Raw genomic sequence first — 13,911 nt, forward strand, 5'->3', positions numbered from 1 at the left:
TATTGAATTACTTTGGCACCTTTGTAAAAAATTAACTACCTGTGTATGTGTGTGTGTCTATTTCTAGACTTTCAATTTTATTTCATTAATCCATGCGTCTATCTTTATGTCAATAGTAAAATTTTATTTTATGGTAAGTCTTGAAATCAGGTAGTGTATGTCCTCCAATTTTGTTATTTTTCAAAATGGTTTTGACACTTTTGGTCTTTGACATTTTTGTATGTGTTTAGAATCAATTTGTTAATTTATGCAAAAATATCTGCCAAAATTTTGAATAAGGTTGCATTAAATCCATAAACAACTTTGGGGAGAATTTACATCATAATAATCTTTAGTTTCGTAACCATGAACATGGTATATTTTTCCATTTATTTTTGAATTCTGTAATCTCTTTTAGCAATATTTTATTTTTTTCAGTATATAGGTATTCGTACACTTTGTTAAATACTTTATGTGTCTGGATGCTATCTGAAATGGTATTACTTATGTCTTATTTTCTAATTATTTGTTTCTAGTACATAAAAATACAAGTCAATTTTGCATATTGACAATGTATTTTGGACTATGCTAGAATAATTTACTGGTTGTATGAGATCAGATCTAAAGTAGTTAGACCAGACGTAAAGTCGTCTTACTCTAATCAGGGTTTCTCAATCTCAGCCCTATTGGCATTTGGAACCAGATAATTCTTCTTCCTCTTCCTCTTCCTCTTCTTCTTCTTCTTGGTAGGACTGTCCTATGTGTTGTAGAATTTTTATCACCATCCCTGGCTCTATCCATTAGATGCAAATACCAGCCCTCCCCCAACAGTTGTGGCAATTAAAACTATATATTACTAATGTCACCTGGCAGGCAATAATCATCCCTAGTTGTAAACCACTAATTTAGCCCTAGTCAAAGGCATTGCCTTTCTGGGACCTCTACCTAATGCTTTGGGTGTTTTACAAAGTTTTTATTTTGCAACTGATATGAGATCTTTCTGCTTTGTATTTCCTTAGATCCTATAGGTCCTTGTAGTTTTATTACTCTCAGAATTTTAGTTTGTCCAATATGGTGGATTCCCATCCTTTAGGATTCAGCCAATGTTTCAAGGGACTCATGCATCTTTTTGGAACTCTGTCTCTGCATTGTTTCCCCATTTCTTTTGTGCTCTGTTCTACAATTTCCAGTTACCTCAGCCTTCCCAAAATGCAATCTGTCTTCTCAGCTAATTAACATCATTTTGCTCTATTTGGGTTTTCTCTCCATGAACTGATTTCTGGGAAGTGCGTCCCAGTAGAAAGCCAGGTGATTGTTGAGGTCACCTCATTTATTTCCTTTTTTCTCAGAGATCATGATCTTTCATGCCTTTTGTTCATTGCCTAAAAACAGTTGTTTCATATATTTTTCCAGTTTTTTAGTTGTTTCCTGCAGGACGGTTTTTCTGGCACTAGTTATTACATCATAGCCATAAGAGGAATCTATATCTGTCTGTGGTAGATTTAGCATTGTTACAAATTCTTTGCTATTCCTCCCATTGAGAGGTAGAATCTAGTGCTCTACTTTCGAATGTGACTCGGCCTTAGTTTTGCTTGACCATTAGAAGGTGGGCAGAAATTATATTCTTGGGTTTCCAAGACTAGGTCCTAAGACTCTTTGTAGCTTCCACTTGGGTTTCTTGTAATCTTTACTCTGGGGAAGCCAGCCACATGTAAGAAGTTTGAGTACCTTGAGACTACCATACTGAGAGGCAACTTATAGGCCTGTGCTTGGTAATTGCAACTAAGTCCAGTCCTCCAGCCATCCCCACCAAGGTGCCAGGCATGTAACTAAATCTGTCTTGGAAACTCTAGAACAGTTTATCTGTCAGCTGTGTATAATCAAGTGACCTCAGTCAATAACACAGGAATAGAAAAACCCCCCAACTACGACCTGCCCAATTCCCTGTCCCACAAAATGGTGAAATATAGTAAAATGTTTGTGTTTAGCCACAGGGAGGTAGTTTGTTAAGGCATAGGTATCTGGAAAATTGCTAGAAAAATATTTTAACTTACAAGATTTCTTAGTTGTTTAAATAGTAATTTTCCTTAGGTTGATTTTTAGTAATTATCTTCCCAAATATTTAGTGATTCTCAATGCTCTTTGGAGATTGGGTAGGACGTGTGACTAGTAGGGTCTGTGAATAGCTTGATTTTAGATGTGAGGGCAGGGTTCCTTCTCATTCTTTGGGATCTGAAATTATCTGGCATTCTTTACCACTTTCCTGGTTCCAATGAGCTCTTCTTGTGTCAGAAAACCCACCTTTGAGAATAATATCTTGAATTTTTTTTACCAGAGAGAAGGGACAGCTTTCTCTATTCCTATTTTCCTCTCTTGTTCTCTCCAAACGTGGAGATTTGGAGTTAGCTTCTTTGCTCTTTTTTCTCCAGGTCCAGTACTCACCACACAAACTAATACTCCAGGCAGATTGTTTGCTTTGGGGCAGGGGTGCAAACAGCAGTAACTACCCTTTACTACTTTCAGGGGAAGAGGAAAAGCTCTCACTTGTGTAGCTTATCTAAGACCACAATTTAATAAATTACTATGACAATTGTGCCAAAGCTACTCTACTTTTCATTTTTGTTGACTCTCAGCTTAGAGTATATCTGGAATGACTCTTATTTTTACAGGGGAATTATATTCATACTTATTTTTTCATAATTTAATTGCATCATACGGAAAACATAAAGAAAAACAATTTTTAAAACATGGCGGATGATTTTGCCTGTCATTCTATTCAATCTGTTTTGTCCCAGAATGAGCAAATCTCAGATGAGTGATGTAAACCTGCTGTTCTTTCCATCATAGTCTGCATCCATGTGCCTCTTGTAATAAAAGCATTCACCACATTTAGTATGACAATAATGATTAAAGCTATAGTTTTGTCCCTTATGGCATAGCTTCTAAATGTAAGCCAGACATTTTTTCAGGTGTTTAACCAAATAAACATTATTCTGCTCCACTGTTAAGGAGAAATCACTTGTGCTGGATCCTTAAGACATATTTTCATTGTCTGCTTTCTCAAGAGTTTTCAAGGATAATTTTTATTTTTCATTTTTAAAAAAAAATAGGTAATTGTACAGTTTTTATACAGATAATGGTGTTGACTGGAAGACAACAATGTTTCAGGTACATAAGCCAACTTCCTTAAACGGAAGTAGGAAAGATCTAAGTTGTTACATGCATACAGACAGCTCTGCAGGGCAAGAGGCACAACAGTAATCTCTCCCTGGTGGCGGGAAGTTGGCCTGGCTGTCCTCCCCCACAAGGATGTTGTGCCACTGCCAGCACCACCTGTTGACAGACAGAACTCTTAAGATTTTTAGGAGGTCTTTTTGCCAGTGCTTGGAGGTTTTTACTCCCTTTTGATCACTCTCAACTGTTCTGGAGACTGTAGTTACGTTTCTAGTGTTTACCAGATGCAAACTAACTCGTGACCACGGCACATTCCTGACTGCTTACTGTAAGGATGGGCCAATTGGAGATCAATTGCCCAGGGCTGTTTTTCCAGGTGTTCTAATCCCCTAGCAGACCCTGGCCTCCAGAAACTGTTCCCCACGCAATACATGTGTAAGGCACCACATTTTAAATTACAAAAGAGTACCGTGAAAATAAAGTCCCATTTAGTGGTAATTTTGATTATAAACAAATTTTGCTTATAAAATACAAATCTCCTCAAGTACTTTTCTCTTGTTCGTGTTTTAGGCTGGGTGGGATTTTTGTTTTTTTGTTTTATTGGCTCTTATTTTCCATCTACTTTGTTTCTTCCTCAAATTTCTGGTCTGGTAATGGTACAAATTTTTTTTTTAGCCCAATTATCCTTCATAAGTGAAAATTTAAAAAAGTATTTTTTTGTAGGCTAAGGACTTTGGGAGAAAAAAGATGGGTAGATAGATATATGTGTTCAGTTTGACATTTTTAGCTAAAGGTCATCTTGGCTGTGGTGTTGATAATTTGGTTTCTGGACTCCTAAAAGTTTTGGCTTTCCCACAAGAACTTTGGCTTGGGTTTCCCTCTCTGTGTCTCCCTGCATTTTACCATTTTGGGTAGAAATTGTAATCCTGCACTAGCTATCCTCTCAGAACTTAATTTCTGTTCCTGGTATTCTGTTTCAAGTTGTTACTGACCTACCCAATTTCCCAGAATGGTGAGATGACTAGGGCAAGTCCTCCTTCCTGATCATATATGCAGGGCCTTGTGGTGTAGGCAGCTGCCTCTGGGGTTGACTGTGGTCCCATGCCACCGTGTTCTCAGCCGCAGCTGTACAGGTCTCCTTTCAGTGCTCTGAATTAAAATTCATGCCCAGTTTTGCTTCATGGCCTTTTACTGGCTTTTCTCTATGTCTAGAGCAGCCTGGTCTCCCACACTAACTCCCACACTTAGTTATTATTTTGTCATTTTCAGGTGTCTATTCAAATGCCACTTCCTCAAAAAGCTCTTTCCTGACTCCCTATATAACCTAGGTGCCAGGGCATCATATAGATTTCCTTCATAGAACTCATTATAGTTTGTAACTGTGTATTTTATTTGTAATAAAATTTGATTACTGCATTTTCTTTTTGGGACTACTAGACTTATGTCCTTAGGGTCATGTCTGTTTTGGTCATCCTGTTTTCTCAGCTACTAGCCTGGTGACGATGTGAATTGCTAAATGAGTAAGGAGAGTGCCAGTAAGTGTTCAGTGATATTGTTTGAATGAAGGCACTGGAATGGTGAATGAGACTGATATTTCTTTCTTCTTGGATTTCTGACATTAGTAGTATTATAATACAAATACTTATATTTGTAGCACAGAACAATATGCATATAGCTATACCTATACTGCGTTTCCTCGAAAATAAGACCTAGCCAGACAATCAGCTCTAATGCATCTTTTGAAGCAAAAATAAATATAAGACTTGGTATTATATTATATTATATTATATTATATTATATTATATTATATTATATTATATTATATTAAGACCCGGTCTTATTTTACTATAATATAGTATATATTTTACTATAACATAGTATATTACATACTATGTTATAGTAAAATAAGACCGGGTCTTATATTAATTTTTGTTCCAAAAGACGCATTAGAGCTGATGGTCCAGCTAGGTCTTATTTTTAGGGAAATACAGTATCTATAGCCTAAAATAGTATATAAATTAGATGATGACAATTTTAACATGGATAGTAACTTAAATATTTGTGTTTAAATGATTATTATTAAAATATAGCTAACATACAAATTATATTAGTTTCAGGTGTGCACAATAGTTATTCAACATTTATATACCTAAAGAAGTGATCACCATAACCCCAGCAACCTTCTGACACTGTACCACACTACACAATATTACTGACTATATTCCCCACGCTGTACATTACATCCCCATGACTTATTTGTATTGTACCTAGAAATTTGAACCTCTTATTCCCCTTCACCTGCCCTCACTTTTAATTTTTTCAATTATAGTTGACATTCAATATTATTTTTTATTAACTTCAGGTGTACAACATAGTAGTCAGATATTTATATAAGAAGTGATCCCCCTGGCTAGTCTAGTATCCACCTTGCACTATATGTAGTAATGACCATATTATTGACTATATTCCCTATGCTTTACTTTACATCCCCATGACTATTTTGTAACTACCAATATGTACTTCTTAATGCCTTCACCTTTTTCACCCATTCTCGAGCCCCCTCCATTCTGGCAGCGATCAAAATGTTCTCTGTATCTATGACTTTGTTTCTGTTTTGTTTGTTTGTTTATTTTGTTCTTTAGATTCCATATAAACAAAGTCACATTGCTTCTGTCTTTCTCTGTCTCACATGTTTCACTTAGCAGAATACCCTTCAGGTCTATCTATGCTGCTGCACATGGTGAGAACCCATTCCCTTCCATGGCTGAACAATATTCCAATTGTATATACTGGGGATGCCAAAAACATGTATACAAGTGGACACTTTGGTCAACATTGCTCAAGCAGTAGTTCATTCTGGGGGTGGCTGGGTAGCTCAGTTGGTTAGAGCATGGTGCGTATAACACCAAGGTTGCCTGTTCGATCCCTGCATGGGCCACTGTGAGCTGCGCCCTCCTTAAAAATAATAATAATAATGATATAATAATAATAAAAATAATAATAAAGTATAAATTCTGTCTTAGTAATATTAAATTTAACAACCTTAACTCACCTATATGTCAGTGAATCACTATTTATAAAAACATCATGACAAGATATTTTGTTTCCATTCCCTCAGCTTCATTAAGGACAGATAACATCAGTATAAGTCATGGTTCTTTAGACAATAAGCATATGGCTACATTAAGTCAACTAATACTGATATAATTGATTTTGTGAATTTGAATGAATCTGAATTTGCTTTATGTAGAATAGAATATTCTCCCCTGTGTTACAGGCACAATATAGTACATGGGGTCCATTTATATTGTTAACTAATTTTATAATACTAAAAATTCAGTTGTATTCTGGTTAAGGTTCTTCATAAAAAACAAATAAGTCTTTTCAGACTCATTTAAGCAGCAAAATATATTAAGTAAATTAAGGCATTAGAGTTACTGTGCCCCATCTATTCAGTAAAGTTCTAGTTTATCTCTGACATCGTTAATTAATAGCATCTCCTTTTACTCCCAAATATTTTTTAATTCAAATGATAAACTATATGGTCCCCTACATGGAATCACTGGGAGAGTTGGAGAAACAGATTAAACTTCCAGGAACAATACTTTGCAACACACCACAGAAATGTACCAACGAGGGAGCTGTCCTTTGTCACCACCACAAACTCTAGAACCACTCCATAGATCTGTCCTGTGGAGGAAGCTGCAACTGCCATGGACTGTAAAACCATACTTCATGGGTCATAAAGGAAGCCTCCATTACTACCTCTACCTCGGTGACATTCACATCATCAAAAAAATGAATTCCCCATACAGACCCTATTTTCCCCCATGGCAAAAACTAGCTAATTGCTTACATTATTTGTAAAAGCATCTATAGAGGGGAAGTTTTTGGGATTCTACCTAGAGAAAATAGACTTACATACTAGAAACAATCAAACCCAGAAAAGTATTTAAAATATTTTGAAGAGTCATGAAAGAGATGTCACCCTTTGTCTGGACAAACATTCATGTTCCAAACTTAAAACAAAAATATCAACACAAACTACCTTCCCACCTCTTAATAAGGTGACAATTTCTCAAACAAACAAACAAACAAGCAAACAAACAAACAAAAACTTAACCCTCTCCCTAGACAAGGGGACTCTAACACTATTTGGTATAACCTATACTAAATAGTATAAGATTATTTAGTATAATCTTTTCTAATATATGTAGTGATGATTGTTTCCTCAGTTCTCTTTGACATTTTTAATATGTGCACTAAATTATAAAGTTAATACTATCAAAACATACTAAATAAAGCAAGGGTAAAACAGAAAATCAGTATATCTTCTGCAAATCGTCTTTAGTTGGTGTATATAAATTTCCTCATCAACAACTAACCTTTCCATGTTACTTTTATCTTCATGTCAGTATTAACTCAGTTAACTGGAGTTCTTTACCTACTATGGAGTAGCCCAAATTTCATTCATTGGGATTTGAGCCCCTGGTGGTTCTACCTGTATCTGGGTGCTCTAGTTTTCCATTAAAATTTATTAATGGTGCTTGCTTCAGCAGCACATAATACTAAAATTGGAACGATACAGAGAAGATTAGCATGGCCTCTGCGCAAGGATGACATGCAAATTCGTGAAACGTTCCATATTTTTCTTTTTTTTTAAAGTAAAAAAAATTATTAATGGACATGGAAACAGTAAGGGACACTCTATAGGGATCCTTGTGTAAAAGAAATGTTCCTTGTTTACATTGCATAGCAGTAATTATCCCTTTTTAATCATGCTCAACAATAGCCAACGTGGTAGGTATTTCCCTTGTCTTCTTTGTCAAGTGGTTTGAGACACTGTTGTATCTGGTGGTAGAAGTGTTCCTCCTTGGAGTACTAAAATTCTTCAACCAATGTGTTGAAAGTGGCAGGATGTGAAGTAAAAATTATGTTAGTGGACCACTAATGTAATAGTGAAAAGTGCCATTCCCATTTTCGTTTCTTGGTTCCTTAGCTCACATCTTCTGGCTGAAAAAACACTAGGTATTGGTTGTTATTTTATATCATATACTGTATTTTACAGGACATTGTCTCAACTTTGTAAGATATCTCCTAACAGGCACCAAAGCTAAATCTTCAATAAGTCATTTCACTGCTTTACAAAACCAACCCCTTCTTCTTGGAAATCTTAATGCATCCTAAATGCATCAATTTAATGTCCTAATCAATTTGCTATAAAATAAAGTTCCCAGCCAGAAACAATGTTATGTGAATTATAGTAACAATGAACGAGGCATTTGGTAAGTCCACATATGGTGTTGCTGGCAGAAGCTTGGTAGACAAGATAGACAAATCCATGTCTAGAACATACGATTTTCAGAATAGATGGTTTCCAACACTCACCATATTGGAAGAGGCCCTATGTGATTAACCTGCCATCAGGTGGCTGGTTATTTCTTTTCGAATATGGTACTGGATATCAGGGCTCCTGTTTGTTCACTGCTACTTTGAAACTGGCACTCAGCAGAAATAATATCCAGACATCTGGGGGAGAGGAAGTCTAGTTGTCAAGCCCATGCATAAACTCTGAAACCATGACCAGTTTTTTCATGAGACCGTTCAATAATTACTGGGTGACTGTGGAAAGAAGTTAATAAATCCATATACCAGGTCATCTTCTCCAACTAGCTATTGAAAACCTTCTATGTAGTGCATATATAAAAGGATTATTATTATTATTATTTTTGCATATTCACCGGGGACACAAACTCTAGAATAGTCTAATAGTCTAGATTGCTCTTTGCTCTAATCATTTTTTATCACCAATCTTTCAATGTTATTCCCCCCAAGTCCCTGACTATCCAATAAAATTATTAGCTACTGCCCATAAATTAATGTAGACTTATAGATTATCTTCCTTTCCAGATAAATAGATCATGAGATGTACTGTTTGAAATTCTACCCACTGGGAATATTTATGTTTCTACAGTGACCCCCCAGGTCACTGTATGCCTTTGTTCTTCAGAATTAGAGGCTGTTACTGTTTTGCTGTTATTTAGTTTTGTTTTATTTTTATATCAATAAGGAACTTAGTGGGTTGCCCTATATTTTTGTACTTGGGATCCCAGGGTCAGTTAGCACTGTCAAAGATAATTCTGTTATGAATCATATGATAATTGTACTGGCCCGATTACCCATTATCACAACCAAGTCCACTTTGTCTCTTGAGGTTAAGAATTGCTCCTAGACTTTTGTCAACACAAAGTCTGCTCATCAGAGAGCCCATTTCCATAGCAGTGTCCTGTACCCACAGACAATAGTACTTTCGAAAGATGTCAGCCCTCAACTTACTAATGTATTTTTGAATGGTGTGGTGAAGGGAGTTTCTTTTGAGCTCTTTTGAGGGCCACAGTGTGTGTGTGTGTGTGTGTGTGTGTGTGTGTGTGTGTGTGATTGTGTTTTGCAAATTATAAATATTCACCAAAATTTTCTTATTTATCTCAAATCTTTTAATTTTTTTCCTCTTCATAATATCAGAAAACTTTTTTACATCTTCATTTATGGAGGACAACCCTGAATGCAGGTTTCAGTGAACTAATTGAGCAAAACTTTAAACTCTAACTACATGACCTAGCATATTGACTCCAGAATTAGTAACATATGCACTCTTATCAATAACTCAGGCCAATCTAAATTTATGTTCACTGCTCTAAGTACTGTCTGAGTTACTAATGTTATATAACAAGATACCCCAAACTCAGTGCCATAAATCATTTTTTTTTTTTTAAGCTCTGAGAATTAGGAATTTAGAAATGGTACAATGGGGACAGTTTGTCTTTGTTCCACTATGTCTGAGGCCTCAGCTGGAAAGATTTGAAAGCTGGGGTGTGGTTGGTTGCTGACTGGCTTGCTTACTCTGGCAATTGATGCCAGCTGTTGCCTGGGACCTCAGCTGAGGCCATGGGCCAGGAGCCTACATGTGGCCTCTTCATGTCATTGTTTGGACTTGCGCAGCATGGTATCTGGATTCTAAGGGTGAGCATCCCAAACACAGTCAGGTAGAGACTATTGCCTTTAGTAACACAGCCTCAAAGTCGCGTAACTTTACTTCTGCCACTCACAAGTCCACTCGAATTCAAGGGGAAGGAACAAGAGACCTCAGCTCTTGATGGGGGGTGTCCAAGAGGAGCATGGGGGATGGGAGATATTGTTCTGTCCTCACTGGAAAACCTATACCACAAGCACCCTCAAAATCTATTCCCACATACATTCCCCAGGATTTTGCTGATACAAATTTAAAAATCTTGCTTTCTTGTATGCGTGCATACATTTATACATTCAGATGTGTAAGCTGTCTCCTTCTTGGTTTGACTCTGGAAATTTCTAGTTATAAGCCTCTAGTCAATAAGGATTCTCATGGGAGGGGAATGAGGAGAAGTAGATTTTCCTTACAAAGTAATTGCCTCTGTCTAGGCCATTACATGGAATTCAGGAAAGGCAGGAACAGCCTCATCAGACAGATCAGGAAGGGCTGCTTCAGCTGGCATGGGGAGGCTCAGTGAAATTAGGGATTTTGTAGTAAGGTGTATCATCAGGCTCTTCCCAAATGCCCCGTTCTGATTAGGAAACTCAGCAGTGGTATAACTATTCCCTAAACAATACATTCATTTTCATGTAAGAGAAACAGTGGGACTATGAAATCAACTGATATAATTCAGCAATCCATAGGATAACACTATGTGTTTTATTGTCAGTTATAACAGCCCTGTGACCACATAAGACATTCTTTTTAGGGCACGTATAGTTCTATGACCATAACTTGATCCAGGTCATGGTCAAACTTTAAGCCTGTCTGTGTTAGAGTTCTCCAGAGAAACAGAACCAGTAAGGTGTGTGTGTGTATCTATGTATATAGGTATAATATCTGGGTACCATGGGTGCCATGGGTACTAAATATCTGGGTACCATGGCCTAGCCAAGTTGACACATAAAATTAACCGTCACACTGTTTTGTTACTGTTCCCGTAACAATTAGAAGCATCTAGATTGATCTTTAGTCTTTTCTTCCACATGGATTCCTACTCTTATACAACTGCAGTCCCTTGGTCCCAGAAAGGCCTGCCACTGATTCTATATGACCAAGTGACAATGTAAGTAACTCTCCACTGCTGCCATGGTGTCTGGATTCTCTCTCTCTCTCTCTCTCTCTCTATATATATATATATATAGATAGATAGATAGATAGATAGATAGATAGATAGATAGATAGATATAGATATATATAGATATATATAGATATATATAGATATATAAACATATATACACACATATACATATATACTATATTTAAATATATTGGGGTGACATTGGTTAATAATATTATATAATTTTCAAGAGTACATTTCCCATAATACATCATCTGTATATTGCATTGTGTGCTCATCACCCAGAGTCTACTTTCCCTCTGTCACCATATATTTGATCCCTTGTACCCTCTTCGTCTTCTCCCCACCCCTCTGACCCTCTGGTAACTACCTTTCTGTTGTCTGTGTATGATGGGTTTTTCATTTGTTGCTTTCAGTTTTATATCCCACATATGAGTGACATCATATGGTTCTTGTCCTTTTCCATCTGACTTATTTTGCTTAGCATGATAATCTCAAGATCCATGTACTTCATCTTTCCATATATATATATGTGTGTGTGTGTATATATGTGTGTGTGTGTATATATGTGTGTGTGTATATATATGTGTGTGTGTGTATATATATATATATATATATATATATATATATATATATATATAACATCTTCTTTATGCAATCATCCATTGAAGGATACTTAGGTTGTTTCCATGTCTTGGCTACTAATGCTGTAAGGAACGTAGTGTTGTATACCTTTACAAGTGTGTGTTTTCAATTTTTTGGTAGATACTCAGAAGAGGGATTACTGGGTCATATGGTAGCTCTAGTCTTAATTTTTTGAGGAACCTCCATACTGTTTTCTATAGTTGCTGCACCAGTTTACATTCCCACCAACCGTGTATGAGGGTTCCTTTTTCTCCACACCTTCTCCAACACTTGTTATTACTTATCTTATTGATAACAGCCATTCTAACAGATGTGAGGTGGTATCTCATTGTGGTTTTAATTTGCATTTCCTTTAGAGCTAGTGAAGTTGAGCATCTTTTCAATATATCTCTTGGCCATTTGTTTGTCTTCTTGGGAAAAGTGTCTGCTCCGGTCTTTGCCCATGTTTTAATAACATTGTTTGTTCTTTTCTTGTTGAGTTGTATGAGTTTTTAAATATATTTTGGATATTAGCCCCTTGTCAGAGGTATTGTCAGCAAATACCTTTTCCCATTTGGTTAGTGGCCTTTTTGTTTTGTTTATGGTTTCTTTTGCTGTACAGAAACTTTTTAGTTGAAGTAGTCCATTTATTTATATTTTTGCTTTTACTTCCTTTGCCTTTGGGGTAATGAAAAGTCTCTCTGGGACCAAGGTTCTTAAGTTTAGTACCTATGTTTCCTTCTATGTATTTTATTGTTTCAGGGCTTGTATTTAAGTCTGTAATCCATTTTGAGTTAATTTTTGTGTATGGTGTCAAATAGCTGTCTAGTTTCATTCTTTTGCCTGTGGCTTTCCAATTCTCTCAACATCATTTATTGAAGAGGCTTTCCTGTCTCCATTGTATGTTTTGGGCTCCTTTGTTGAAAATTAGTTGCCAGTAGACATGTGGGTTTACTTTTGGGCTCTCAGTTCTGGTCCATTTTTCTCTGTGTTTGTTTTTCTGCCAATACCATATTGTTTTGATTATTGCAGCTTTGTAGTATAATTTGAATTCAGGGAGTATGATACTTCCGGCTCTGTTCTTTTTTCTCAGGATTGCTGTGGCTATTTGGAGTCTTTTGTGGTTCCATACAAATTTGATGATTTTTTTGTTCTATTTCTTTGAAAAATGCCATTGGGACTTAGATGGGGAGTGCATTAGATCTGTATATTGCTTTAGGTAATATGGCCATTTTTAACTATGTTGACTCTTCCAATCCACAAACATGGACTATCTTCCCATTTCTTTGTGTATTCTTCAATTTCTTTCAACAATGTCTTGTAGTTTGCAGTGTATAAAATCTTTACTTCCTTTGTTACGCTTACTCCTAAGTATTTTATTCTTTTTGTTGCAATTGCAAATGGAATTGTTATCTTCATTTCTTTTAATGGTATTTCATCATTAATATATAGGAATGCAACACATTTTTGTACATTGATTTTATATCTTTCAGCTTCACTGTAGTTGTTTATCATTTCTAATAGTTTTTTTGGTAGAGTCTTTAGGATTTTGTCTATATAGAATCATGTCGTCTGCAAAAAGTGACAGTTTTACTCCTTCTTTCCCAAGTTGGATGCCTTTTATTTCTTTCTGTTGCGTGATTGCTCTGGCTGTGACTTCCAGTACTATGTTGAATAACAGTCTCAACTGTCTTTTAACCTGACCACATCAGATAAGCAGCCACACATTCTCATTTCCTGAGAGATCTGTTGTCCACTACCACATCTGCCATTAATTACTATCTTGGTCAATGTTCTTGTTTGCAAATATCAGAAATCACTCTGGGTAGTTGTAGTTGAAATAGATTTAATAAAGAATATTAGGTAGCTCAGGGGATAACTGTGAGGGCTGGAGAAAACTGCTGGGTTTCCATCAGTAAAGTCCAGAGCCACACCGAAGAACTACCAAGGGAATTGCCACTATTTCTGCTAGCTCCAGAACCAT

The 13,911-nt window shown here is 36.2% G+C and overlaps 1 long non-coding RNA gene and 1 other non-coding gene across 7 annotated transcripts in view; both read left to right on the forward strand.

The window, feature by feature from the left end:
* LOC141570624 (uncharacterized) overlaps positions 1–13,911 on the forward strand; it is a 755,563-nt gene that overhangs the window by 37,041 nt on the left and 704,611 nt on the right. The window lies entirely within an intron of this gene.
* LOC141568165 (U6 spliceosomal RNA) lies at positions 7,697–7,804 on the forward strand. The gene has a single exon (XR_012491205.1). It is a non-coding gene; the product is annotated as a U6 spliceosomal RNA (small nuclear RNA).

This window comes from Rhinolophus sinicus, linkage group LG01, assembly GCF_036562045.2.
Source record: "Rhinolophus sinicus isolate RSC01 linkage group LG01, ASM3656204v1, whole genome shotgun sequence".
Taxonomy (NCBI): Eukaryota; Metazoa; Chordata; class Mammalia; order Chiroptera; family Rhinolophidae; genus Rhinolophus; species Rhinolophus sinicus.